This window comes from Haematobia irritans, chromosome 1 (genome assembly GCF_050003625.1).
Source record: "Haematobia irritans isolate KBUSLIRL chromosome 1, ASM5000362v1, whole genome shotgun sequence".
Lineage (NCBI taxonomy): Eukaryota > Metazoa > Arthropoda > Insecta > Diptera > Muscidae > Haematobia > Haematobia irritans.
Genome location: NC_134397.1, coordinates 174,394,642 through 174,422,046, shown reverse-complemented (window position 1 = coordinate 174,422,046; position 27,405 = coordinate 174,394,642).

Below are 27,405 nucleotides of genomic sequence, written 5' to 3'. Positions count from 1 at the left end.
CACCGTCCTCCGTGCTCATTTCACCACGCTTGAATTTTGCATACCAATCAATTATTGTTGATTTTACCGGGGCAGAGTCCGGAAACACATTATTAAGCCAAGTTTTTGCTTCCACCGTATTTTTTCCCTTCAGAAAACAGTATTTTATCAAAACACGAAATTCATTTTTTTCACAATAACAAAAGTTGCTTCACAAAAGACGCTCTATCTCACAAACTAATTGACTTACAGACGTCAAATTTTGACACGAATCATTTGAAGGTTGGTACTATATAAAAATAATATGCATTTAATACTAGCGACGCCATCTGTGTATCAGACCGGGGACTTATCAGAGATTCGTCTGACAAGGCTAGACCACACACATCGTTCATGACTCGGCACTAACTGGAAGAGCTTGGCTGGGAGGTTTTGATGCATTCACCTATAGCCCTCTCTTAATGTAGTAAACAAAAATATGATGGTACATGGATGTAATGATGTCTCTGTGGAAAAATGGCAAAAGATGAAGTTTCTATAAAGTTTGATTTTTCTGGTACCCAATTCATCAACAAGTTGATATTCCTTCAAGTTTTTACCAAAACTTAATTTTCGTGATTGATTTTTGTTTCAATTAAAAAATTTGTTGATTCAATTAAATTTTTAATTGAATATTTTTTAAAACTCAATTAAAATTTTAATTGGAACATTTTTCGTGAAATTTTTTTCTGTATAGTTTTTATCCAATTTGCCTGAAATTGAAAATCTAGAGGTACTTGAGGACTATCAAAAGGTGTGCCGAAAATGGTCCGTATCGCTCCATGTTTTGGTATAGCCCCCATATAGACCGATCTCCCGATTTTACATCTTGGGTTTATATAATCCGTAATTTATAGGTATTTTAGGACCATAAAGAGGTGTGCCACAAATGGTGAGTATCGGTCAATGTTTTGGTATAGCCCCCATATAGACCGATATCACGATTTTACTTCTTCGGCTTCTAGAATCCGAAGTTTTTATCCAATTTGCCTGAAATTGGAAATCTAGAGGTATTTTCTTATAAATCCAGAATCTTATATAGTCCTCATAGGTGAAATCTTTAAATTTATCTTCGGGAAGTGTCTTCAAGTCCTCACGCCCTCCTGAAATTTCAAAGGATAATATTTGGTTCATGGTGGTGGGTATTTAAGATTCGGCCCGGCCGAACTTACTGCTGTATATACTTGTTTTCATTAAATTTATGACACAAATCATGTCCTTGAGATTTCCCTTATTGTAAAAACTAACATGTTTCGTATTTAAATTTGTTGCTATAACAGGTTGGCTGATAAGTCCCCGGTCTAACACACAGTTTTTTGTCAAAATTCGTTTTTATTATTCAACATAGTTCCCTTCAAGAGCGATACAACGATTATAACGACCTTCCAATTTTTTGATACCAGTTTGGTAGTACTCCTTCGGTTTTGCCTCAAAATAGGCCTCAGTTTCGGCGATCACCACTTCATTGCAGCCAAATTTTTTTTCCTGCGAGCATCCTTTTGAGGTCTGAGAACAAGAAAAAGTCGCTGGGGGCCAGATGTGGAGAATACGGTGGGTGAGGAAGCAATTCGAAGCCCAATTCACGAATTTTTGCCATCGTTCTCAATGACTTGTGGCACGGTGCGTTGTCTTGGTGGGACAACACTTTTTTCTTCTTCATATGAGACCGTTTTGCCGCGATTTCGACCTTCAAACGCTCCAATAACGCCATAATAACCACTGTTGATGGTTTTTCCCTTCTCAAGATAATCGATAAAAATTATTCCATGCGCATCCCAAAAAACAGAGGCCATTACTTTGCCAGTGGACTTCTGAGTCTTTCCACGCTTCGGAGACGGTTCACCGGTCGCTTTCCAATCAGCCGACTGTCGATTGGACTCAGGAGTGTAGTGATGGAGTCATGTTTCATCCATTGTCATATATCGACGGAAAAACTCGGGTGTATTACGAGTTAACAGCTGCAAACACCGCCCAGAATCATCAACACGTTGTTGTTTTTGGTCAAATGTGAGCTCGCGCGGCACTCATTTTGCACAGAGCTTCCGCATATCCAAATATTGATGAATGATATGACCAACACGTTCCTTTGATACCTTTAAGGCCTCTGCTATTTCGATCAACTTAATTTTACGGTCATTCAAAATCATTGTGTGGATTTTTTTGATGTTTTCGTCGGTAACCACCTCTTTCGGGCGTTCACCGTCCTCCGTGCTCATTTCACCACGCTTGAATTTTGCATACCAATCAATTATTGTTGATTTTACCGGGGCAGAGTCCGGAAACACATTATTAAGCCAAGTTTTTGCTTCCACCGTATTTTTTCCCTTCAGAAAACAGTATTTTATCAAAACACGAAATTCATTTTTTTCACAATAACAAAAGTTGCTTCACAAAAGACGCTCTATCTCACAAACTAATTGACTTACAGACGTCAAATTTTGACACGAATCATTTGAAGGTTGGTACTATATAAAAATAATATGCATTTAATACTAGCGACGCCATCTGTGTATCAGACCGGGGACTTATCAGAGATTCGTCTGACAAGGCTAGACCACACACATCGTTCATGACTCGGCACTAACTGGAAGAGCTTGGCTGGGAGGTTTTGATGCATTCACCTATAGCCCTCTCTTAATGTAGTAAACAAAAATATGATGGTACATGGATGTAATGATGTCTCTGTGGAAAAATGGCAAAAGATGAAGTTTCTATAAAGTTTGATTTTTCTGGTACCCAATTCATCAACAAGTTGATATTCCTTCAAGTTTTTACCAAAAATTAAAGCACACCCTATTAAAACCATAAAACACCACTTTACAACACTGGCTGTAAATTTTTTATGCTGTCAAAGCATAAGCATGCATTAATATTCTCCTCTTCTTCTTGTTCTATTCAATGTTATGCCTTGCGCATTTATAACGACCTTTACAGAGCAGAGGAAGAGGAGAGTGTGATACAGGGAGAGAAGATGAGTAAATGTTCAATGGCCTCAAACAAACCTCCAACCACCGAAAGCTGACCTTGTTCACATTGAAATCACGAAGTCCTCACAGTCGTCTAACAACCTTATCAAAACTGCACACACACACACACACACACACACACACACACGTATGGACACTTTAGAAAACTTAAGGATGAGGACGGCAACAACAATGTCCAAATGTTTGAGAACAACAACCAAAAGAAAAAATAAACAATAAAACCATGAAATTCAAAACCTGAAAATTCGACACAAACAAAAACTAAACCCTCAACCACTTCTCTAAATGGTAAAAAGGAATTTTAACTTTTTTTTTGTTTTGGTCTACAGACGAAGATTTTCAAAAATATAATAATCAACGGACAATTCGTGCTTCTGAATGCAGATACAGGAATCAAAGAAATAAAAATAACAAAAACAAAACATTTAATATGATGTTGGATATAGAAGATGAAGAGAACAACAGCAACGAAAATAATTGAGAAACAGAAGGAAACGATCCTAAATTTCAAGTACATGTCCCAAAACTTATAATTTTCAAACCATCCCAGACGACAAAACGACCCGTTGAAAGGAAAGCTTATTTATAAGTGCGAGCTCTTCGATAAAGAGATCAATATACCATTTTTCTATTGAGGTGGAAAACTGAATATTGAATCGATTAAAAGCGATTTCGTACACCCAGAAAAGTGCCTTCGAAACTAAAGGAAAAAAATGTTCATCAATTTAGTTTAGCCATTTTATTTACATTAAGTTAAATTTTTGTGTGAAATAGTAAAATTTACTTGTTAAAGTAAAAAAGAATCCTAAACTGAAAGTAGTTAGGAATAGCTCATTAACTAGAGTAAGGCATGGAATTTTTCTAATACTGGGTATAAGAATTTATTACTGAACAAGAAAATTTTATTCACTGATAACAAAGCATTCGTAAAAATAAACAAAAACTGAACTAAAACCAAGTTTCCTCAAATTTAGTAAAATTTCTTATAAAATGATAATTTTGACTTACTTTATTATAGAATGCTTATCATACATACGAATAACACTTGGCATAGAAAAATATTTTAGTTCATTCGTACTAAAGGGTGATACGGTCAAAATTTAGTCAAGGGAAAACGCGTGTAAATCGGTGAAATCGTTTATTTAAAAAATCAAATTAAATTTCTTTTTCAAGTTCAATTAGTATAAAATTCAGGAAAAATATTCAGTTAGGCTTTCGCTTTTCCAAATCCGAATTGCCGGGCCTCACGCTTGACACCTGCCATCAGATTTTGTACAGCCACCTTGTCCACCTTCGTCGCCGCAGAAAGCCAGTTTGCCTTGAACTGCTGCTAGTCCTTAGCAGTTTAGTATCAATAGCCCAGTATTTCTCAATTGGGCGGAGCTCTGGCGTGTTGGGAGGGTTCTTGTCCTTGGGAACCACCTGCACGTTGTTGGCGGCGTACCACTCCATGGCCTTTTTACCGTGATGGCAAGATGCCAAATCCGGCCAAAACAGTACGGAACAACTGTGTTTCTTCAGGAAATGCAGCAGACGTTTATTCAAACACTCTTTCACGTCAATTTCTTGGTTGACAGTCCCGGAAGCTATGAAAATGCTGCTTTTCAAGCCACAGGTACAGATGGCTTGCCAAACCAGATATTTCTTTGCGAACTTGACAGCTTTATGTGCTTGAAAATATCTGCTACCTTTCCCCTTCCTTTTGCCGTATAAAACTCCTGTCCCGGAAGCTGCTTGTAGTCGGCTTTGAGGTAGGTTTCGTCGCCCATTACCACGCAGTCAAACTTCGTCAGCATCGTTGTGTACAGCCTCCGGGATCGCGCTTCACTACCTTCTTGAAAGTCGATAGTCCGTCTCGTTTTTTGGCTCGATGCACGGTTGTAGACGATACACCCAGCTTATTTGCGGCATCTCGGAGAGAGAGGATAGGGTTTCGCTTGAAACTACCGACAACTCTCTTTGTCGTCTCAGCGGCTTCCGGTTTTCGATTTCCCCCCGATCCAGACTTCCTGGCTGTCGACAAACGTTCCCCAACGTTTACATTTGTAACGGTTGATTTGGCAACTTTTAGCGATTTTGCCAGCTTTGCGTGCGAGTAGCTCGGATTTTCGCGATGCGCGAGCAAAATTTTGATACGCTGCTCTTCTTGCTTGGACGGCATTTTGACAACTGAAGAGTGAATTCCAAAATCAAAATAGGAGCAACATTCTACACACACACACCTTCAAAATGAGGGGTGTTCAGGTTTTTTTAAATGCAAAATTGAAAGAAATACGTCAAGTTTATATTGACCAAATTTTGACCGTATCACCCTTTATTATTTGTTGTTGTAACAGCTTATTGTGATTTCATCCATTTTTATGTTATACGCTCTGGTACTTCAGCTTGTGGCCAGATCGAGGAACTCTGCGACTAAGGTGGGGTGCGTCCAGAATAATCTGGTGGTAAGTCGGGTTGGTTTAGCAGGGCAAGAGAAAAGATGACGCGTGTCGTGTGGCCCTTTGTTACAAATTGGACATACGTCAGCTACGCTGCTATCAATCACTGATAAGTAGGAATTGAGGCGGCTGCACTTGCCTGATCTTAATTGGGCTAAAACTACCCTAGTCTGCCGTGGGAGGTCTCTTTACTCCGGTGCTATGGGCGGTGGACGGACTCCGAGAACAGAATTAACCTTGTAGCTTCTCACCGCTTCAGCTACAGTATCCTCATGAATCCTGTTAAAACCTGCCTGGTACGCTACTTGCTCTAGAGGCTCTCTTTTTTAGCGCTGGATCTCGCGCTCTAGATGATGTATATCAACCTTTACGTTCCTGGGTGGTGGTTGTGTGTCCATGAGATGGTGGTTTGGATGACTACAGGAGATACTGCTTTGACAACATGTAATTGTGTCTTCGCACAGGGATGATCTTTGTCTCCAAATAACGGTGATCCAGGGTTGTGCTGCGGAGACACCCAGTCGCAGTTCTAAGGGTAGCGTTCTGGCAGGTCTGTATGTTAATCCACTGTGTGTCACTGGTCTGCGGTGTCCACACTGGAGCTGCATAGTTTACCACTGACCGGCCAATTGCCTTAAAAATAGTTAACAAGGTTTCTTTGTCCGCACCCCAAGCACTGCCGGCAAGTGACTTGAGGAACGCGGAGCTTATTACATGTAGCGTTGGTATGGCCAGATGATCTGAAAAGGCTGTCGAATTTTACCCCGAGTATCTTGGGGTAGTTTACTGCCTGACATTCAACATTCATTCATTCTAACATTCAACTGCCTACGCACTTCCCCCGAGGATTTGGTGGTAGATATCCTCAGATTTCTAATTGTGAAATAACTGGTAAGATCAGCTACGTAGACGTTTAAACGATCGCATATGTCATCATCATGTCATGATTGTACAGTCGTTCGCATATGATACAATCTCGACACCGTCAGGAGGGGGTGGAATCGAGGACAGATAGAGGTTAAACAGTGCCGGAGATATCACCGCACCCTGATGATCTCCCTGTTTAACTCTTGGGGTTTTGACTTCTTGTCCCTGAATTCCACGTACGACTGGCGTCCACACATATAATTCAGAACCTAACGCTTCGTTCCTGCAGGTAGGGACGTATTCTCGATGCCTTCGAATAATGTGGCATGGTTGACTGTATCGAATGCTTTCGATAGGTAAAGCGCCACGAGGACCGTCGTATGAGACGGCTTGGGCTGATTAAGTCCCCTATTGATATGCGTCGAAATGGCATATAAGTCTGTCGTCGTACTGTGTACCTTACGGAATCCATGTTGATAGTGGGCAGCTGGAAAATTCTCCACAAGGCTGGGGAGGAGTAGTGCCTCAAGTGTCTTGGCTACTGGCGAGAGAAAAGATATCAGGCTGTACGATTCACTTTTACTCGAATCTTTGCTTGGCTTCAGTAGTGGAATCACCCTTCCCATCTTCCAGAGGTCGGGTATAATGAGTGATTCCAAGGACAAATTGAGGAGTCTGGTCAGGTACTCAACTCCCAGTATTCCCAGATGCTTCAGCATTAGCATTGAAATTCCGTCGGGGCCCAGCGCCTTGGATGGTTTCGCGCTGTTGATGACATTGGTAACTTCGGCTGCGGTAAATTGTGGTGTGTCATCGGCTCGGAGACCACGTATGCGACGAGTGGCTCTCCTTTTCGCTCGGGATGCTCGACAAACTGTCGGTTGAAGTATTTGGCGCATGTCTTCGGATCAGTCACAGGCACGTCGCCAAAGGTGACTGAAATCCCATCATCCCTTGTAGCGGGGTTCGAGAGGGCTCTCACTGTTGACCACAATGTACCTGTTCCTGTACCTAGGTTACATTGCTTCAGGTGCTCTAACCATGTGTTCCGCTTGTGCTCGTCGACTATCTTACTAACCTCTAGATTCAGTTCCCTGATTCTAGAGTCAGCAGAGTTAACACGACTGCGTTCATCACGCCGTCTGTGAGGCTCGCCGCTTCAGCTGGGAAGTGAGGCCACACTTTGGCAATTCGACAAGCTGGAATGAAGTGAGCGGCTGCTTCGTTGATGATGTCCCGGAACGCCCTCTGGGCAACATGAACATGAAAGGGAGACGGGAGCTGACTGAAGCGGCGATCTGTATATTCTCTGAAGCCTTCCCAGTTGGCTTTCTTTTGGTTTAGAGGTTATGAAATCGGAGGGAGAATTATGGGGAGATGGTCTGAACGCAATGAAATGACGGGTTGGCAGAAAACGTCATTTATTAGACCAGGCGATGCTAAGGATAAATCTGGCGCACTGCTGCAATCACCCATAATTATCGTGGGGGCCTCTTCGTTCACCGTGCAAAATGTGGAGTCATCTATCTGTTCTGCCAAAGCTATGCCTCTCTGGTCATTACCCAGGAGAGAATGCCAAAGTTCGTGGTGGGCACTAAAGTCTCCTAAAACCTATCGGTTATGCCCGCACAACAGCCACTCAATGATTGGGCTATAACCTGGAGCATATCTACCAACCGGCGCACACAGGGTTAGAATATCCAGTTTTCTTGGATTAATTAAAAAAAAAATTTAAGTATCGTTAAAATTTTTTGCACCCGGTTACAGTATATAAAATTCTACATCACTTGTCGTTAAAATAAATGTCACAAGTGGTCTGGTGTTTTTGTAGTGAAACTTCAAAGTCAAACTTCATAGAAATTTTTGTGCAAAAAAGGCTGAAAAAAAGTGAAAACGTTCCCGTTAAAAATTTTATTTATTTTAAAAAGTATTGTAAAAGTTAAACATTTTCCAATGGAACCATCAAGTTCAGGTTATTTTGCAAATACAGTGGAAGCTCTGTTTAACGAATATCCCATTTAGCGAAAATCCAATTTAACGAACGTCCAAATTCTTAACATTGAGTATTCTAAATAACGAACGGTTGACCAAAATGTACGTTCGATTTAACGAAAATGCTTTTAATCTTAAAAAAATAAACAACAAAAAATCAGCAATATTTGACGATTATGCACTGAAAAAAAAATATGCCCGGTTCCAAAGATTTTGTCTTTACTTTAAAAATTTTGGGATTGATTCCGAGCCAAAGAAGCGGAGAATATAAGTAAGGATACTTTTAAGACACAATTCCCTTTTAAATTTGGGTTTTGTGTACTTACTTCTAGGAAGCAAATTTTAATTTTTCGCTTTTTCAGCTTTTTTTCTTCATATGCCATCAAAGTCCTTTAAAAACGAGTTAACGACAACTTTATTTTTCAAATTAAGGCTCGACTTCCAGTAGAAATTATGGTATGTTTCAAGTAAAAGACGTCTTTAAAATAAAGTGTTGAAAAACATGTCCTATATTTGACCGATTTTTTCCTTTGTAGTCAAGATGCAAAAAGACAACATATTTAAAGACAATTTCATTAAATTTAAAGAATTTTTCTGAATTATTAAAGTCAAGTTGACCTTAGCCCAAACATTTTTTCTTTCATGTTATGATACCAATTTTTAAGTGAAATCACTTAATTATAAGGACAATACGACTTTATTGAAAAGTTTATCGGCTTTTGGACAAGGAAAAAAACTTTATATTAGAGAAATGCGTCTTATTTGCTAAGCAAAATTTGCATTCGTATTTTAAAGACATGAAATCTTTGACCTCACGACAATATTTTTTTCAGTGTGAGAATGGCTTAAGTCCTTCGAAAATCCACAAAGTACGGCATTCCCAAGATATTTAGATTCCATCAACTGTTTGGAAACACATAATCAATGGCCGGGTAACTACACTGAAAAAAATAGTTACGTTATATTAAAGATTACGCATGCTAAATTTTAGGATGCGAAATTTACAAAATATTAAGGATATATTTCATTAAAACAATGAAATTGTAATTTTTTTCATTAAATTTAGGACACAAATTTTGTAAATTTGCGTCCCTCCGTTAAAGTCGCATGTATTTAAACTAAGGCTAATTTTGCTTAGAGTAAAGAAACACATTTTTTAAATTAACTGAAATATTGAAACTTTAGATTTAAGATAAAAACGCTTCAAATATAGACTAAAACTTATTTTGAGGATTTAGCGTCTTTGGTTTAAAGGTTTTTTGGAATTAAGAAAACATTTTTTAATTTGAAGTATCCGTTATAATTTGCATTTTTAAAGTGACATTTGTTTGTACGTGAGTGCCTTTATTAATAAACCGCGAAAAGAGAATGAATATTTGATAAATGAGATCTGTATCCTAATTTTAATTTTATTAATCCTAGATTTAAAGCCAGATATGTCGCTAAAAAATTTCTTTATTTTAAAGAAGCCGCATCTTTGGCTCGGAACCAATACCAAAATCCTTAAGGAAAGGTCAAAATCTTTGGATCGAAGTAAACTTTTTTTTTTTGAGTGTAGGTAAAGTTAGGCTAGATAGAGTTGCAGCTTCGCTACAGGAAAGCTTCTGCTCGAAAAGTATGGAAGGGACCAGTCACTTTAACACGAGTTTATCATTGAGGGGGTACATTTACACTGCAGAACACGGCTTGGACTCATTCCAAAGGACATGACCTGGGAGAACTTAGTAGGACTAGACAGGTCCTCATGAACCAGTCTGGAACCGGTATTATTTTGACCAAATGCACCAGAAAGTAAATCTTTTGGAATATGTTGACCCATAGGTAAATGTCTAGATCCAAAAATTTTAAAAACCAAGAGAGTATAGTAATCAATAATAAATTATATGAAAAACTGCGACAAACTGGAGCAATGGTACTAGTCCTGTGATAGGTCCGTTATTGGAAATATGCACCAAATTTCCGTAGGATCGCCAGATGGACAAATGGTGAATTGTTCTCTTATTAATGAGTGCTACCCGATTCCACATTTAGCACAATGACAAGGAACCTCATTCTTATAGCTGAAGAGAGACTATGAAATACTCAGGCATGTTAACATCATTACTGAGAGGGATAAACTGCCGCCAAAAAACTTTTTTGGTGTTCGGTCGAAATGGTAACCTAGCATTGAGAGTACTTCTATGTCGACAAGAGCAGCAGAGTAATGGTACATACACTACGTTTTAGGAAGATGTTACTATCAACACTACCTATGCCTGGTCCATCTTGAAAATGGGGACTGGACTGGAAACAAATTAGGCAATTCGTCTAAGAAGTTAGAGCACACAAACATTGACATGGGACATGAGACAGCGAATCTTGAATCTTAACATTTAATATTCCCGTTCGATTTAACGAATTTTTCTAAATAACGAAAGGGCCTGACAATATATCGTTCGTTAAACAGAGCTTCGACTGTACGTCGTTAACATTTGTGTCTCAAATTGTGTGTGGAAGTGATTTAGATGTAATTATTTATATTGAAAATGCCAAAAAATTAATATTTTTATATTTTAAATGGATATATAGTTATTATTCGTCCACATTCGTGTCATAATTTGTAGTTTATATTAAAGAGGGCATAAATCTGTGTTATATTGCAAAATTTTATGCTGCCCTTTTGTGCTTTTTAGAAGCCATGCATTGTTTAATACAAGTGTTGCAGCAGTCAAATTAGCTAAAAGTCACATTGATATCGCGACTGGTGCTGTTGTTGTGTGTTGTTGTTGTTCATGTTAATTTTTTCTATTTATTTGTGCTCTTCTTTTCCGTATATTAATGTTGTTATTTTTGTTTCTTTTAATAATATTCTTTGTTACAATAATATTTTGTTTTTGTTTATTTTAATAATAATAATCTTTGTTTTGACAAATAGTGATTGTGTTGTGCAATTTCAAGTAATCGGGTAAAAGGGATTTTTGAAATGTTTTTTTTTTTTTTTATTAGCATTATTTTTTTTATAGATACAAGTTCGAACGTTGTTTTTTATACTCGTCGAAGCTTATTTGATATTATGATGAATTCAAGCGCTCAAACAATGAATGACAAGATGACATTTTTAGCTGAAGAAATCAAAAAACGCACCAACTGCTCTGAGGATAATATGTGTGATTTAAATAAAAGAATTCGTGTTTTCTTTTACGAATTTAAATCTAGGTGGAATAGAGCGCATAGAATTCAAATGAGGTTTATTACTCAAAATAAAATTTGGTTGGAATCCTCTATTGGTTTTACTCTTGCCCCGACTGCAAAACGTGGTCGAAAAGAAGTTAGTTTTACCGAGTCCAGTGGTTGGAGTAAATATAAAAAAAACAAAGATTGTAAGAGACACCATGTCAATGCCAGAGTTACTTTATGCTTCACAGTTTAAATTACAAAGCGAAGGTTATGTCGAGGAATCAAAAGTGTTGCGAGCTGTTTGTGTTGTGTTGCAAGGGAATAAATTTAAAAAAAAAATGAAACAACCACTTCCCTCCTTGAAAATATCGAATACAAAAGCTTTGGCTGTTTTTGTAGAAGCTAAACTAACACGAAATCAATACAATGTTGTTAGACAAGCTGCTCCTCAAATATTTCCCTCCTACAACAATATTCAAACTGAAAAACAAAAAACTTACCCAGAATCGACCAGCTTTAAAATAAGCCAGACCTCCGTTGAAGTAACTTTACAAAGTCTTCTTAATCACACAGCGGAGCGACTAATAGAACTTCAAGAAACTGTTATTGACTCATTAGGCATTACGAACTCGAATGTAGTATTATATTCAAAATGGGGCTTTGATGGAAGCTCTGGCCATAGCTCATACAAACAAGCCTTTCATGGATCGGATGCTAGTGATTCATCAGTTTTTTTAACCACAATTGTACCACTTCCCAGCAAAAACTAGGTAACCACATCTCATTACAATTGACATTACCAGGAGTAAAGCTGTCATTACACGTTGCATTACATTGCGGCGAGTTATAATGACTAACTTGTAATGACAAAAATAAATACTTCTCGGTAATTTTCGAATTGTTATTCTCAAATTTTTAGGCAGTTGTAGTTAATATAATTATTCACATAATCGAGCACTTACATAAAAAATCAAAAAGAATATGTAATGTAACGGTAATTCTGAAGATTTTTCCGTTAGGAATTTTTTATCACAAATATTTCATAATAATTGTGTTTAATGACATTATCATATTATGCTTTAAATAAATGCTTTCTTATACCTCATTCACATTACACTTCCAAAATGCGTTTAAACTAAATTTCAAATGTCATTTGCCTTATAAAAAAGAGACTTAAAATCCACTTTTAGTAGATTTCGAACCTTATGTGAATTGGCTATTGGATATATTGTATCGTAATTCACGAATCCAACTACCTTAAACAACCTACATTTATTTCTATTTTAAGTGTGAAATTAATTTGAGTGTAATCTTATTTAGATTATTTATTAGAATTTTTGTTTATTTATACAATATTCGTCTCTATTCAAGTAGTTCTCCTATTACAGCACCATTCGCCATATTTTGATCCATTGTAATCGGCGATAGAAATGAATATTTTCGAGATTTGGTTGCCTGAGACAATAAGTGGCTATTTTGCAAGTTTTGGTGTATCTACGAATAAGTCATTACATATTAGGTGATTATATGCTTTAAATGCACTACTTATTTTATGGCCGATAGTATGCCTGGGAAGAAGTACTTCCCTCCTAGGACATGCGTATGTAAATGTAATCCGAAGCGATGCCAATTAATAAGTGGTTATTAATTTTTAAATAGGCTTACCTACAAGATTACCGGGTAATGAGAGTTTTTGCTGGGTTAGGATTATGTTTGAGGAGAAGGTAATTGGCAAAATCCACGGCCGTCTTCAACTAGATTTTGCAGACCCTTGAAAATTGAATTTGTCAAAGAAACCGCATATGTGTCAATTAGTGAAAACAAAAGAGTTGAAGAGGAAATACAGAATTTAACCTCTTCAACTGTCAAGATTGGTGAGAAAGTTGTACATGTTTCCCACAAATTAATTTTGGCAATGGTAGATGGAAAAGTTTGCAATGCCTTAACAGAAACCACATCAACACAAAAGTGTTACTTATGTGGCGCTACAAGTAAGGATTTTAATAATATAGAAGCCATGATCCAAAGACCTGTACATGTAGACAATTTAAAATTTGGCCTTTCCATTCTTCATGGCTGGATTAGATTTTTTGAATGTGTTTTGCACGTTGCATATAAAATGCGTTTACAAAAGTGGCAGGCTACAACTGATTCTGAAAAAAGAACAGTAGCTGAAACAAAAAAAAGAAATTCAGAAAAAATTTAAAGAGAATATGGGATTAATAGTTGACCGTATTCGTGTTTCCGAATGATGGGAATACGGCAAGAAGTTTTTTCCAAAACGCTGAAAAATCTGCCGAAATAACAAAAATAGATGTTAATTTAATAAAAAAAAATGCACGTGTTGATTATTGCTGTATCCAGTGGCCATGAAATTAATAATGAAAAATTTAAAATATATGCACACAATACAGGACGACTTTTTGTTGAAACGTATCCTTGGTACAATATGCCTACCACTTTGCACAAGTTTTTTATTCACGGACCCGAAATTGTGTCAAATGCCCTTTTACCTATTGGGCAGTTATCAGAAGAAGCGCAAGAAGCTCGAAATAAAGACTTTAAAAAATATAGGGAGTTTCATTCCCGAAAGTGCAGTCGCGAAAAATCAAACCAAGGCATTTTTAATATGTTTTTGATAACCTCTGACCCAATTATTTCAAGCATGCGAAAATTGCCTGCAAAGAAGGTTCAAAGCTTGCCAGAGGAGGCAATTAATTTAATTGTACCTGCAGCTCCGAACAATAACTATTTCAATGATGTTGAAGTTGCTGATGCTGCGGATGATAATGATGATGATGATGATGATAACGATAATGATGATGATGATGATGTGGATGATTAACTTTAAGATATATAAAATGTTTAAGTTCTCATACTGTAATCCTTGCACTATATACCTACACTGATATTTGGCATTACTTAATAAAATATACTCAAATATACTTAGAAAACATTTTTTTAACTTATTTTAATGGTATTAACTGAAAAATAAAGAAAAATTATCCTAACATAGCTTCCCTGATTTGATCCAAGAAAACATGCTACTCTAACCCACTGTGCGGCGGTATATACACATTGTATATCTCTATCTCGGCAGCCCCTGACTTGACTGCTACCCCCATTAGGGATCACTAATATCTAGCACAAGCGAGATAGGCCTATACTGCACGGAACGGTGTAATATGAAAGCCAGGCCACCACCTCCATTCCTAGTGCGATCCTTACGCAGCACATTGTACCCAACACAATGGCGCAAGCTACAGGTCTCATTTGGCTTTGTCTCTTGGATCCTCTTCCGATTCATAAAATCTACTATAGTGCTAACTATAACAGGTTGGCTGATAAGTCCCCGGTCTGACACATATATGGCGTCGCTAGTATTAAATGCATATTATTTGTATATAGTACCAACCTTCAGATGATTCGTGTCAAAATTTGACGTCTGTAAGTCAATTAGTTTGTGAGATAGAGCGTCTTTTGTGAAGCAACTTTTGTTATTGTGAAAAAAATGGAAAAAAAGGAATTTCGTGTTTTGATAAAATACTGTTTTCTGAAGGGAAAAAATACGGTGGAAGCAAGAACTTGGCTTGATAATGAGTTTCCGGACTCTGCCCCAGGGAAATCAACAATAATTGATTGGTATGCAAAATTCAAGCGTGATGAAATGAGCACGGAGGACGGTGAACGCAGTGGACGCCCGAAAGAGGTGGTTACCCACGAAAACATCAAAAAAATCCACAAAATGATTTTGAATGATCGTAAAATGAAGTTGATCGAAATAGCAGAGTCCTTAAAGATATCAAAGGAACGTGTTGGTCATATCATTCATCAATATTTGGATATGCGGAAACTCTGTGCAAAATGGGTGCCGCGCGAGCTCACATTTGACCAAAAACAAGAACGTGTTGATGATTCTGAGCGGTATTTGCAGCTGTTAACTCGTAATACACCCGAGTTTTTCCGTCGATATGTGACAATGGATGAAACATGGCTCCATTACTACACTCCTGAGTCCAATCGACAGTCGGCTGAGTGGACAGCGACCGGTGAACCGTCTCCGAAATGTGGAAAGACTCAAAAGTTCGCTGGCAAAGTAATGGCCTCTGTTTTTTGGGATGCGCATGGAATAATTTTTATCGATTATCTTGAGAAGGGAAAAACCATCAACAGCGACTATTATATGGCGTTATTTGAGCGTTTGAAGGTCGAAATCGCGGCATAACGGCCCCATATGAAGAAGAAAAAAGTGTTGTTCCACCAAGACAACGCACCATGCCACAAGTCATTGGGAACGATGGCAAAAATTTATGAATTGGGCTTCGAATTGCTTCCCCACCCACCATATTCTCCAGATCTGGCCCCTAGCGACTTTTTCTTGTTCTCAGACCTCAAAAGGATGCTCGCAGGGAAAAAATTTGGCTGCAATGAAGAGGTGATCGCCGAAACTGAAGCCTATTTTGAGGCAAACCCGAAGGAGTACCACCAAAATGGTATCAAGAAATTGGAAGGTCGTTATAATCGTTGTATCGCTCTTGAAGGGAACTATGTTGAATAATAAAAACGAATTTCGAAAAAAAAAAATGTGTTTTTCTTTGTTAGACCGGGGACTTATTAGCCAACCTGTTATGTGCAAAATATCATTCAAATCGGTATATGGCTCCCATATATATGAATTGCCCGTTTTTGACCCTTACAACTGTATTTCTGACCATAATAACCTTATTTAGTACCCGATCTGACTCTAATTTATCACAAGTAACCGTCTGTGGTATCAACCAAATCTGGAAAATATCATCCAAACCGGTTCATATTTAGGCTTACATGTAGCTCTTACATAAATCTATTGCAATTTTGATTTATTGCCCACACTAATTGAGCGATTTCTATTTTTTTGAATAATGGACTCAATATCAGTGACATACTAACTCTGTAGGTTCAGAATCAACTATAGCCCCTAATATCAGACATTTCTATTCAGATTGTGATAAATCTTCCATAACCATGTACCCCTTAATGTGTTTTTGTATAAGGAAATGTGGTTTTCCCCAAACCTATACCATTGATACCCCACAAACAATGGTTACTAATTCACTAGGGGTGGTTTCGGGTATTTTATATATTTTGGTGATATTTTTTTCTGTGTACCATTGCATCACGAATGTCGCCCACACTAATATATGATTCGTTAACAGGTGAAACATTCCCTAACACAAACCAAAGACAAATACTCCAAGTGTATTCTGAAAATGTCACTTTCCCAGCATGCCAACTGAGTATAAAGATACATAGACATCATGTCTTTGATAGATAGGTTATATACTCTCGAAGAGAAGAGACATGAGATAAGTTGTACAAATGAGAGATTCGAAGAGTAAGAGAAATACTCATAGATTGGATTCTGTGCTGTAGATGTGTGACAAACCTCTCCCCCTCTTCCCAATATAAACGGCATCATTTCTATATCTGTAGTGGTGATACAACATCGAGAATGGAAATGAGAAGGTTTTTGATACAAGGAGTGTTAGTATTTCGGCGGCATACATAAAGAAAAGGTGTTAAAGAAAATTCCAACAGTGAGAAAATTTTATCGGGATAATTTCTTTCATAAAATAATAAAAAAAAACTAATTGGATATTTAAAAATTTTTCCAAATGTCCAGAGAATTTAAAAGAATGTGTTTTACTTAAGTTATGTAAATAAGTTCCCTAAGAAGTGCATAAATACCATAGCTGCTTATACCTGTACCATTTGTATTTGTAAGTATACAAAGGAAAGCACGTGTTTATTTTAGCATTAACCAAATAAAAGAAGTTATCTGTGTAAAAGCATTAAATATAAATGAAAAAAATAGTTATTTACAATATATCCATTTGCATGTCCAAATTCATTCATCAAATTACTAACATTAGTCATTTTGATTTTCTATCGAATTTTCATAATCATATGTCCCCAATTGAAGGTTCTTTCAATTAAAAAACAGTCTGCTTGTGGAGGAAGACAGCACAAGAAATGTCTGCACATGAAATGAAGAGGGTCACCACCACCCATCTCAGTAATACCACAAACACATATGTGTTACACCCATTAGGAGCCCCCTCTGTTTTTTGTGTACACCAACTCATACCCAATTTCCTAAGTACCACGTGTGTGTATTTGTGGATGGGTGGAGATGTACAACAAAGCTAAAATACGTCACAACGTTATTTGTGTATATGTGTAACTCTCTTTTACATTGGGCCCCCAAACAATTCATTCATACGTCATGATTGTTGGCACAATAGAAATAATATAGATGCAAATCGTAAACAGGACATTAGAGAATTAATGTAAGTCATTAATCCGACTGCGTAGTAAGTAACAATATGGTATGTGTGAAATAGATCTAAACGAAAGGCTTTTACGTATTTATTTTTACTGATTTTATATATCAGCTGTGGGGGAGTGAATATAAAAGTCGTCCATTAAATAATATAAAATGTGACAAAAACTGGATTATCATCTCATTGCATTCCGATTAGGATGCACTTTGGCTATGAAAAGTCTTAAAATAATAGTTAGACGTTATTATGGCAACTCCCTCGGTGGTGCAATGTGCTAAGGCGACTGTTAATGTGTATGGTGCAGAAAACACAGGTTTGAGTCACAGTAGCGGAAATATTTTTATACCCTCCACCATAGGATGGGGGTGTATTAACTTTGTCATTCCGTTTGTAACACGATCTGAGCATGTCCGTCCGTCCGTCTATTGAAATCACGCTAACTTCCGAACGATCCGGCTGAAATTTGGTACATGGTGTTATTATATGGTCTCTAACAACCATGCAAAAATTGGTCCACATCGGTCCATAATTATATATAGCCCCCATATAAACCGATCCCCAGATTTCGGAGCCTCTAAGAGAAGAAAATTTCATCCGATCCGGCTGAAATTTGGTACATTGTGTTAGTATATGGTCTCTAATGACCATGCAAAAATTCGGTGCATAATTATATATAGCCCCCATATAAATCGATCACCAGATTTGACCTCCGGAGCCTTTTGGAAGACTAAAATTCATCTGATTCAGTTGATATTTGGTACGTGGTGTTAATATGTGGCCTCAAACACCCATGCAAAAATTGGTCGAAATCGGTCCATAATTATATATAGCCCCCATATAAACCGATCACCAGATTTGACCTCCGGAGCCGAAATTCATCTGATTCAGTTGATATTTGGTATATGGTGTTAACATATGGCCTCAAACACCCATGCAAAAATTGGTCGAAGTCGGTCCATAATTATATATAGCCCCCATATAAACCTATAATTCTATAATTATATATAACCCCCATATAAACCGATCCCCAGAGTTGACCTCCGTAGCCCCTTGGAAGAGCAAAATTCATCCGATTCGGTTGAAATTTGGTATGTTAGTTTGGTGATGTTATTATATGGTCTCTAACAACCATGCAAAAATTGGTCCACATCGGTCCATAATTATATATAGCCCCCATATAAACCGATCCCCAGATTTCGGAGCCTCTAAGAGAAGAAAATTTTATCCGATCCGGCTGAAATTTGGTACATTGTGTTAGTATATGGTCTCTAATAACCATGCAAAAATTGGCCCAAATCGGTGCATAATTATATATAGCCCCCATATAAATCGATCACCAGATTTGACCTCCGGAGCCTTTTGGAAGACTAAAATTCATCTGATTCAGTTGATATTTGGTACGTGGTGTTAATATGTGGCCTCAAACACCCATGCAAAAATTGGTCGAAATCGGTCCATAATTATATATAGCCCCCATATAAACCGATCACCAGATTTGACCTCCGGAGCCAAAATTCATCTGATTCAGCTGATATTTGGTATGTGGTGTTAACATATGGCCTCAAACACCCATGCAAAAATTGGTCGAAATCGGTCCATAATTATATATAGCCCCCATATAAACCGATCCCCAGATTTGACCTCCGGAGCCTCTTGGAAGAGCAAAATTCATCCGATTCGGTTGAAATTTGGTACGTGATGTTAGTATTTGGTATCCAACAACCATGCAGGAATCGGTCCATATCAGTCTATAATTATATATAACCCCCATATAAACCGATCCCCAGATTTGACCTCAGGTGCATTTGGAGAAGCAAAATTCATTCGATCTGGTTGAAATTTGGTACGTGGTGATAGTATATGATATTTAACAACCATGCCAAAAGTGGTTCATATCAGTTCATAATCATATATAACCCCCATATAAACCGATCCCCAGATTTGGTTTTGGAGCCTCTTGGAGGAGCAAATTTCATCCGAGTCAGTTGAAATTTGGTAGATTGTGCTAGTATATGGCCGTTAACAACCATGCCTAACTAGGTCCATATCGGTCTATAGTTATATATAGCCCTCAGATAAATCGATCCCCACACGGATGAAAAATACTGTTTTTCATATGTTTGGCTATAAACATTATATGTTTGGAGCACACATTTTTTAACACAATATTATTGAGTGCAAGCATATAATGTTCATAAACTAGCATAACATGTTTGGGACATATATGTTAATATGTTAGAACATATTATGTTTGGGACATAAAATGTTTGTAAATATAATATGCTTGGATGCAAACATATATTAATTTAGAAATAGCCTATAAACATATATGTGTTTAGTAGCTTGGAGCGCTTTTTAACAGGGAGCGATATTGAATTAAGTTGGTGGTTGTTGCTTGTTATTACAAAATTAACATTTTATTTTTCCTTGGGCAATTTATCAGCTACTTCTTTGATCCTTACAAACTGTGTGGTCCGCTGTTCGAATCCCCGTCCGGCAAAAGGTAAAATTAAAATAAAAAAAATCATACAATTGAATAATTTCTTCTACAATGTTTGTATTACAGAAAATGGTGCTAAGAACTAAAACATCTCGTGGAAGTAAGAAAGATGTCGGGGAATATACAATTGGGCAGAAACAAAATTTTGAGCATTCAGGTCGAAAACCTATGTTGTTAGCACCTATATTACCAGTTTATTTTCATAATTCATAATAAATAAAATTTTGAGAACAATATTGTTTGGGAGAATTTTTTTTAAGCATATAATATTTTTGGGTGCAAAATGCTTCCAAACATATTATATGTTCACATAATAACATATTGTTTTTTGGAAGACAACATTATTGAATTTGGATGCAAAAATACAAAATGTTTGGAACTTAGACTACCCAAACATATATTGTTTAGACCAATATGCTTTCAAACATATTATATATTGGAAGAGATCAAACATATAAATGTTTGGGCAATACCCAAAAATGTATATGCTTGAAGCAAAATATGTTTGGGAGTATATGTTACAGAAGCGATTTTTTGTGAGCGTGCAATCACACAAAAATTGGTCCATATCAAGTTCATAATTGTATATAGCCCCGATATAAGCGACCCCCATATTTCAATTCTGGCTCTCTACGTACCGTGCAAAAGTCCATACCGATTCGTAATTATTTGTAGACTTACCTACACATACCTTTTTTGTCTAATATATACCACGTATGGACTAACTCACAATTTAGAAAACGATTTAAGATACCACAACCCAAGTAATTCGATTGTGGATAACCGTCTTTCGTAGAAGTTTCTACGCAATCCATGGTGGAGGGTACATAAGATTCGGCCTGGCCGAACTTACAACCATATATACTTGTTTATATTTAAGTTTTGCGTACTTGATTCTAGGAAACAAATTTTAATTTATTCCTTTTTTCAGCCTTTTTCTTCAGGTGCTATACAAGTCCTCTAAAAACGTGTTAACGACGACTTAGGTTAGGTTAAATAGGTTATGTGACAGCCCGATGTATCAGGCTCACTTAGACTATTCAGTTCATTGTGATACCTCAGTGGTGAAATTCTCTGTTATCACTGAGTGCTGCCCGATTCCATAAATTTTTGACAAAATTTTGCATGGAAATAAAATTTTGACAAAATTTTCTTTAGAAACACAATTTTGACAAAATTTTCTATAGAAATAAAATTTTGACAAAATTGTCTATAGAAGTAATAGTTTGATAAAATTTTCTATAGAAATAAAATTTTGACAAAATTTTCTATTGAAATAAGATTTTGACAAAATTTTCTATAGAAATAAAATTTTGACAAAATTTTCTATAGAAATAAAACTTTGACAAAATTTTCTATTGAAATAAAATTTTGACAAAATTTTCTATAGAAATAAAATTTTGACAAAATTTTGTATGGAAATAAAATTTTGACAAAATTTTCTATTGAAATGAGATTTTGACAAAATTTTCTTTAGAAATACAATTTTGACAAAATTTTCTATACATATAAAACTTTGACAAAATTTTCTATAGAAATAAAATTTTGACAAAATTTTCTATAGAAATAATAGTTTGATAAAATTTTCTATAGAAATAAAATTTTGACAAAATTTTCTATTGAAATGAGATTTTGACAAAATTTTCTATAGAAATAAAATTTTGACAAAATTTTCTACTGAAATAAGATTTTGACAAAATTGAAAAAAAAATTCTATAGAAATAAAATTTTGAGAAATAGAAATTTTTCTATAGAATTAAAATTTGGGCAAAATTTTCTATAGAAATAAAATTTTGGCAAAATGTTCTATAGAAATAATAGTTTGATAAAATTTTCTATAGAAATAAAATGTTGACAAAATTTTGGCGAATTTTGACAATTTTTTTTATAGAAATCAAATTTTGACAATATTTTTTATAGAAATAAAATTTTGACAAAATTTTCTATTGAAATAAAATTTTGACAAAATACACAAAAAAATATTTCCGTTATTAAAATAACGCTAAATTTAACTTATTTGTATTGCAAAAAATTATTTGTTTCTTGTTAAATTTTATTATTGTTTGCGAAGATTTCCACAGCCCAATGAAATTTTCGTTTTTTTAAGTCTCAAATATTTTATGAAGTTAAAAAGTATAAGAGGGTATTAAATTTTACTGGTTTTAACAACGCTTTGTGGAAATCTCAAAATATAGAGTAGAATTTATTTCAATTTTCATATGAGTTAGTTTATATATTTTTCGCCTGAGAATTCATTCAAATGTTAACAGATTTTTACTTGTTTCTTGACACATTTTGTTCGTTTATTACTCGACAACGAAATATGAAGTCATGGGCCTTTCGAAATAGAGAAACCAAAATCATTTTTTTTTCGTTTGGAATCCGAAAAAAAGCTTTCGTTCGATATACAGGAACAGGGCATTAGGTTGTACAATCTTTTATATTACGTCAATATTTTTATCAGTATACTGACATTAATAAAATATATTTTTTATTATCTCTCTTCTAAAAGGACATATAGTCATTTGCAATGAATAAATGAAAGGATAAATAACAAACTTCGTTGTATGGTATATATGTATCATTGACGTCTTTGGTAAATTGACTGTTAAAATAAGAGTGACAACAGATGGTTGTTAACAATACTGGCGCTAAGATTTCCATAAGAATGCATTCAGGCGAGAATATATCTTTTTGAATTTATTTACATACAAGCTGGACGCTCAAAGCCGGTTATTGAATGCAATTTTCTAATGATGATATAAAAACTTATTTATTTACAGCAACTAGACAACTAACAAAAATAAAAAGCAAGTTCTATTAATTTAAACACAGAAATTGCAATTAGAAATTTATATTAAATCCTGATGTTTATCGACACAAGAGTTTTTATTCTCTTTTGTGTGATTTTAGTTTTTTTTATAAAAAATGAAAAAGGAAAAGCTAAACCAGTGCGATATTGACAATACCTTTTAAGTGCTTACCGATCTACTTCACACTGAACAAAAGGCTTTCCTTAGCAATCCTCTTAAAACCAATAAACCAATGTCCTTTCAAGGTCAATAACAAGTTATTTTACGGGTTTGAAGAAATGTGGTAAGTGGTTTATTGACCTCTTAAAGACAAAATAATGTATTGACGATTATTTAATGAGTATCAAATAATTTGTTTGAAAGTTATATGCAAAGATATAAAATACTTTGCGATAAAGTTATGCCAATTTATGGAGATACTTAGCTATAAATAAAACAATAAATTCTTATTTATGAATGTAACCTGATCAAGCAACAAACTGATCAGAATTAGCATGGTATTGAAATTTCAACAGTATTGTCGGTGCAATGAAGTTTTTGAAATCCCATAGGATCCAAGCAAAAACAGTGTTCGCTTCCCTCTCACCTTTTAACTTATGTCGCTCTTCCGCCGCCTCGCCACAAATTTGGTATTCGTGTACATACACTCAAACAAAAGTTTACTTGGATTCAAAGATTTTGATTTTCCCTTAATGATTTTGGTATTGATTCCTATCCAAATGTGCGAATTCTTTAAAATGAAGACATTTTTAGGGACCTATGTGAATTTCATTTATCGAATTTTCATTCTCTTTTCTTTTAAAGAAATACTACTCTAACATATGGACGCAAATTTCCAAAAATTGGTGTCGTAAATTTAATAAAAAAATTTGAAGTTACGATTATAAACTTCATTTTAATTAAAATTTCATTATTTTAAAGAAATTTGTCTTTAATATTTTGAAAATTGCACATCCTAAAATTGAAGTTACGTAATCTATAATATCACGTAAATATTTTTTTCAGTGTAAGTGATGACGATTACTCGATAATAAACGGTAAATCACTAGAAAACAATAGCTGATGTGCAAAAAAATAATTGTAACTATTTCGGTTTAAAATGACTTATTTTTTGAATTCTAATACGAGAAATAAAATTTTGACAAAATTTTCTATAGAAATAAAATTTTGACAACGTTTTCAATAGACATAAAATTTTGACAAAATTTTCTATAGAAATAAAATTTTGACAAAATTTTCTATAGAAATAACATTTTGACAAAATTTTCCACAGAAATAAAATTTTGACACTTTCTATAGAAATAAATGTTTGGCTAAATTTTCTATAGAAGTAAAACATTTTGACAACATTCCCTATAGAAATAAAATTTTTACAAAATTTTCTATAAAAATAAAATAAACACAAAATTTTCTATAAAAGTAAAATTTTCACAAAATAAAATTTTGACAACATTTTCTATAGAAATAAAATTTTGACAAATTTTTCTATAGAAATAAAATTTTGACAAAATTTTCTATAGAAATAAAATTTTGACAAAATTTTCTATAGAAATAAAATTTTGACAAAATTTTCTATAGAAATAAAATTTTGACAAAATTTTCTATAGAAATAAAATTTTGACAAAATTTTCTATAGAAATAAAATGTTGACAAAATTTTCCTTAGAAATAACATTTTGACAAAATTTTCCACAGAAATAAAATTTTGACACTTTCTATAGAAATAAATGTTTGGATAATTTTCTATAGAAGTAAAACATTTTGACAACATTCCCTATAGAAATAAAATTTTTACAAAATTTTCTATAAAAATAAAATAAACACAAAATTTTCTATAAAAGTAAAATTTTCACAAAATAAAATTTTCACCAAATTTTCTATAGAAATAAAATTTTGACAAAATTTTCTATAGAAATAAAATTTTGACAAAATTTTCTATAGAAATAAAATTTTGACAAAATTTTCTATAGAAATAAAATTTTGACAAAATTTTCTATAGAAATAAAATTTTGACAAAATTATCTATAGAAATAAAATTTTGACAAAATTTTCCTTAGAAATAACTTTTTTTGACAAAATTTTCCACAGAAATAAAATTTTGACACTTTCTATAGAAATAAAATTTTGGCTAAATTTTCTAAAGAAGTAAAACATTTTGACAACATTCCCTATAGAAATAAAATTTTTACAAAATTTTCTATAAAAATAAAATAAACACAAAATTTTCTATAAAATAAAATTTTCACAAAATAAAATTTTGACAAATTTTCTATAGAAATAAAATTTTAACAAAATTTTCTATAGAAATAAAATTTTGACAAAATTTTCTATAGAAATAAAATTTTAACAAAATTTTCTATAGAAATAAAATGTTGACAAAATTTTCTACCGAAATAAAGTTTTGAAAAAATTTTCTATAGAAATAATAGTTTGATAAAATTTTCTATAGAAATAAAATTTTGACAAAATTTTCTATAGAAATAAAATTTTGACAAAATTTTCTATAGATATAAAACTTTGACAAAATTTTATATAGAAATAAAATTTTGACAAAATTTTCTATAGAAATAAAATTTTGACAAAATTTTCTTTAGAAATACAATTTTGACAAAATTTTCTATAGAAATAAAACTTTGACAAAATTTTCTATAGAAGTAAAATTTTGACAAAATTTTCTATACAAGTAATAGTTTGATAAAATTTTCTATAGAAATAAAATTTTGACAAAATTTTCCTTAGAAATAACTTTTTGACAAAATTTTCCACAGAAATAAAATTTTGACACTTTCTATAGAAATAAAATTTTGGCTAAATTTTCTGTAGAAGTAAAACATTTTGACAACATTCCCTATAGAAATAAACACAAAATTTTCTATAAAAATAAAATTTTCACAAAATAAAATTTTGACAAAATTTTCTATAGAAATAAAATTTTGACAAAATTTTCTATAGAAATAAAATTTTAACAAAATTTTCTATAGAAATAAAATTTTGACAAAATTTTCTATAGAAATAAAATTTTGACAAAATTTTTTATGGAAATAAAATTTTGACCAAATTTTTTATGGAAATAAAATTTTTACAAAATTTTCTATAGAAATTATCACAATGGACTGAATAGTCTAAATGAGCCTGAATCTTAATCGGGCTGCCACTTTAACCTTTCTATAGAAATAAATTTTTGACAACATTTTCTATGGAAATAAAATGTTTACAAAAATTTTTATAGGAATAAAATTTTGACAAAATATTCTATAAAAATAAAATTTTGACAAAATTGTCTATAGAAATAGAATTTTGACAAAATTTCCTATGGAAATAAAATTTTGACAAAATTTTCTATAGAATACAATTTTGACAAAATTTTCTATAGAACTAAAATTTTGACAAAATTTTCTATAGAACTAAAATTTTGAAAAAATTTTCTATAGAAATAAAATTTTGACAAAATATTCTATAAAAATAAAATTTTGACAAAATTGTCTATAGAAATAAAATTTTGACAAAATTTTCTATAGAAATAAAATGTTGGCTAAATTTTCTATAGAAATAACATTTTGACAAAATTTTCTTTAGAAATACAATTTTGACAAAATTTTCTATAGAACTAAAACTTTGACAAAATTTTCTATAGAACTAAAATGTTGACAAAATTTTCTGTAGAAATACAATTTTGCCAAAATATTCTACAGCAATAAAATTTTGACAAATTTTTTATGAAAATAAAATTTTGACAAAATTTTTTATGGAAATAAAATTTTGCCAAAATTTTCTTTAGAAATACAATTTTGACAAAATTTTCTATATAAATAAAACTTTGACAAAATTTTCTATAGAAATAAAATTTTGAAAAAATTTTCTATAGAAATAAAATTTTCTATAGAAGTAAAACATTTTGACAACATTCCCTATAGAAATAAAATTTTTACAAAATTTTCTATAAAAATAAAATAAACACAAAATTTTCGATAAAAATAAAATTTTCACAAAATAAAATTTTGACAAAATTTTCTATAGAAATAAAATTTTGACAAAATTTTCTATAGAAATAAAATTTTGACAACATTTTCTATAGAAATAAAATTTTAACAAAATTTTCTATAGAAATAAAATTTTGACAAAATTTTCTATAGAAATAAAATTTTGACAAAATTTTCTATAGAAATAAAATTTTTACAAAATTTTCTATAGAAATAAAATTTTGACAAAATTTTCGATAGAAATAAAATTTTGACAAAATTTTCGATAGAAATAAAATTTTGACAAAATTTTCTATAGAAATAAAATTTTGACAAAATTTTCTATAGAAATA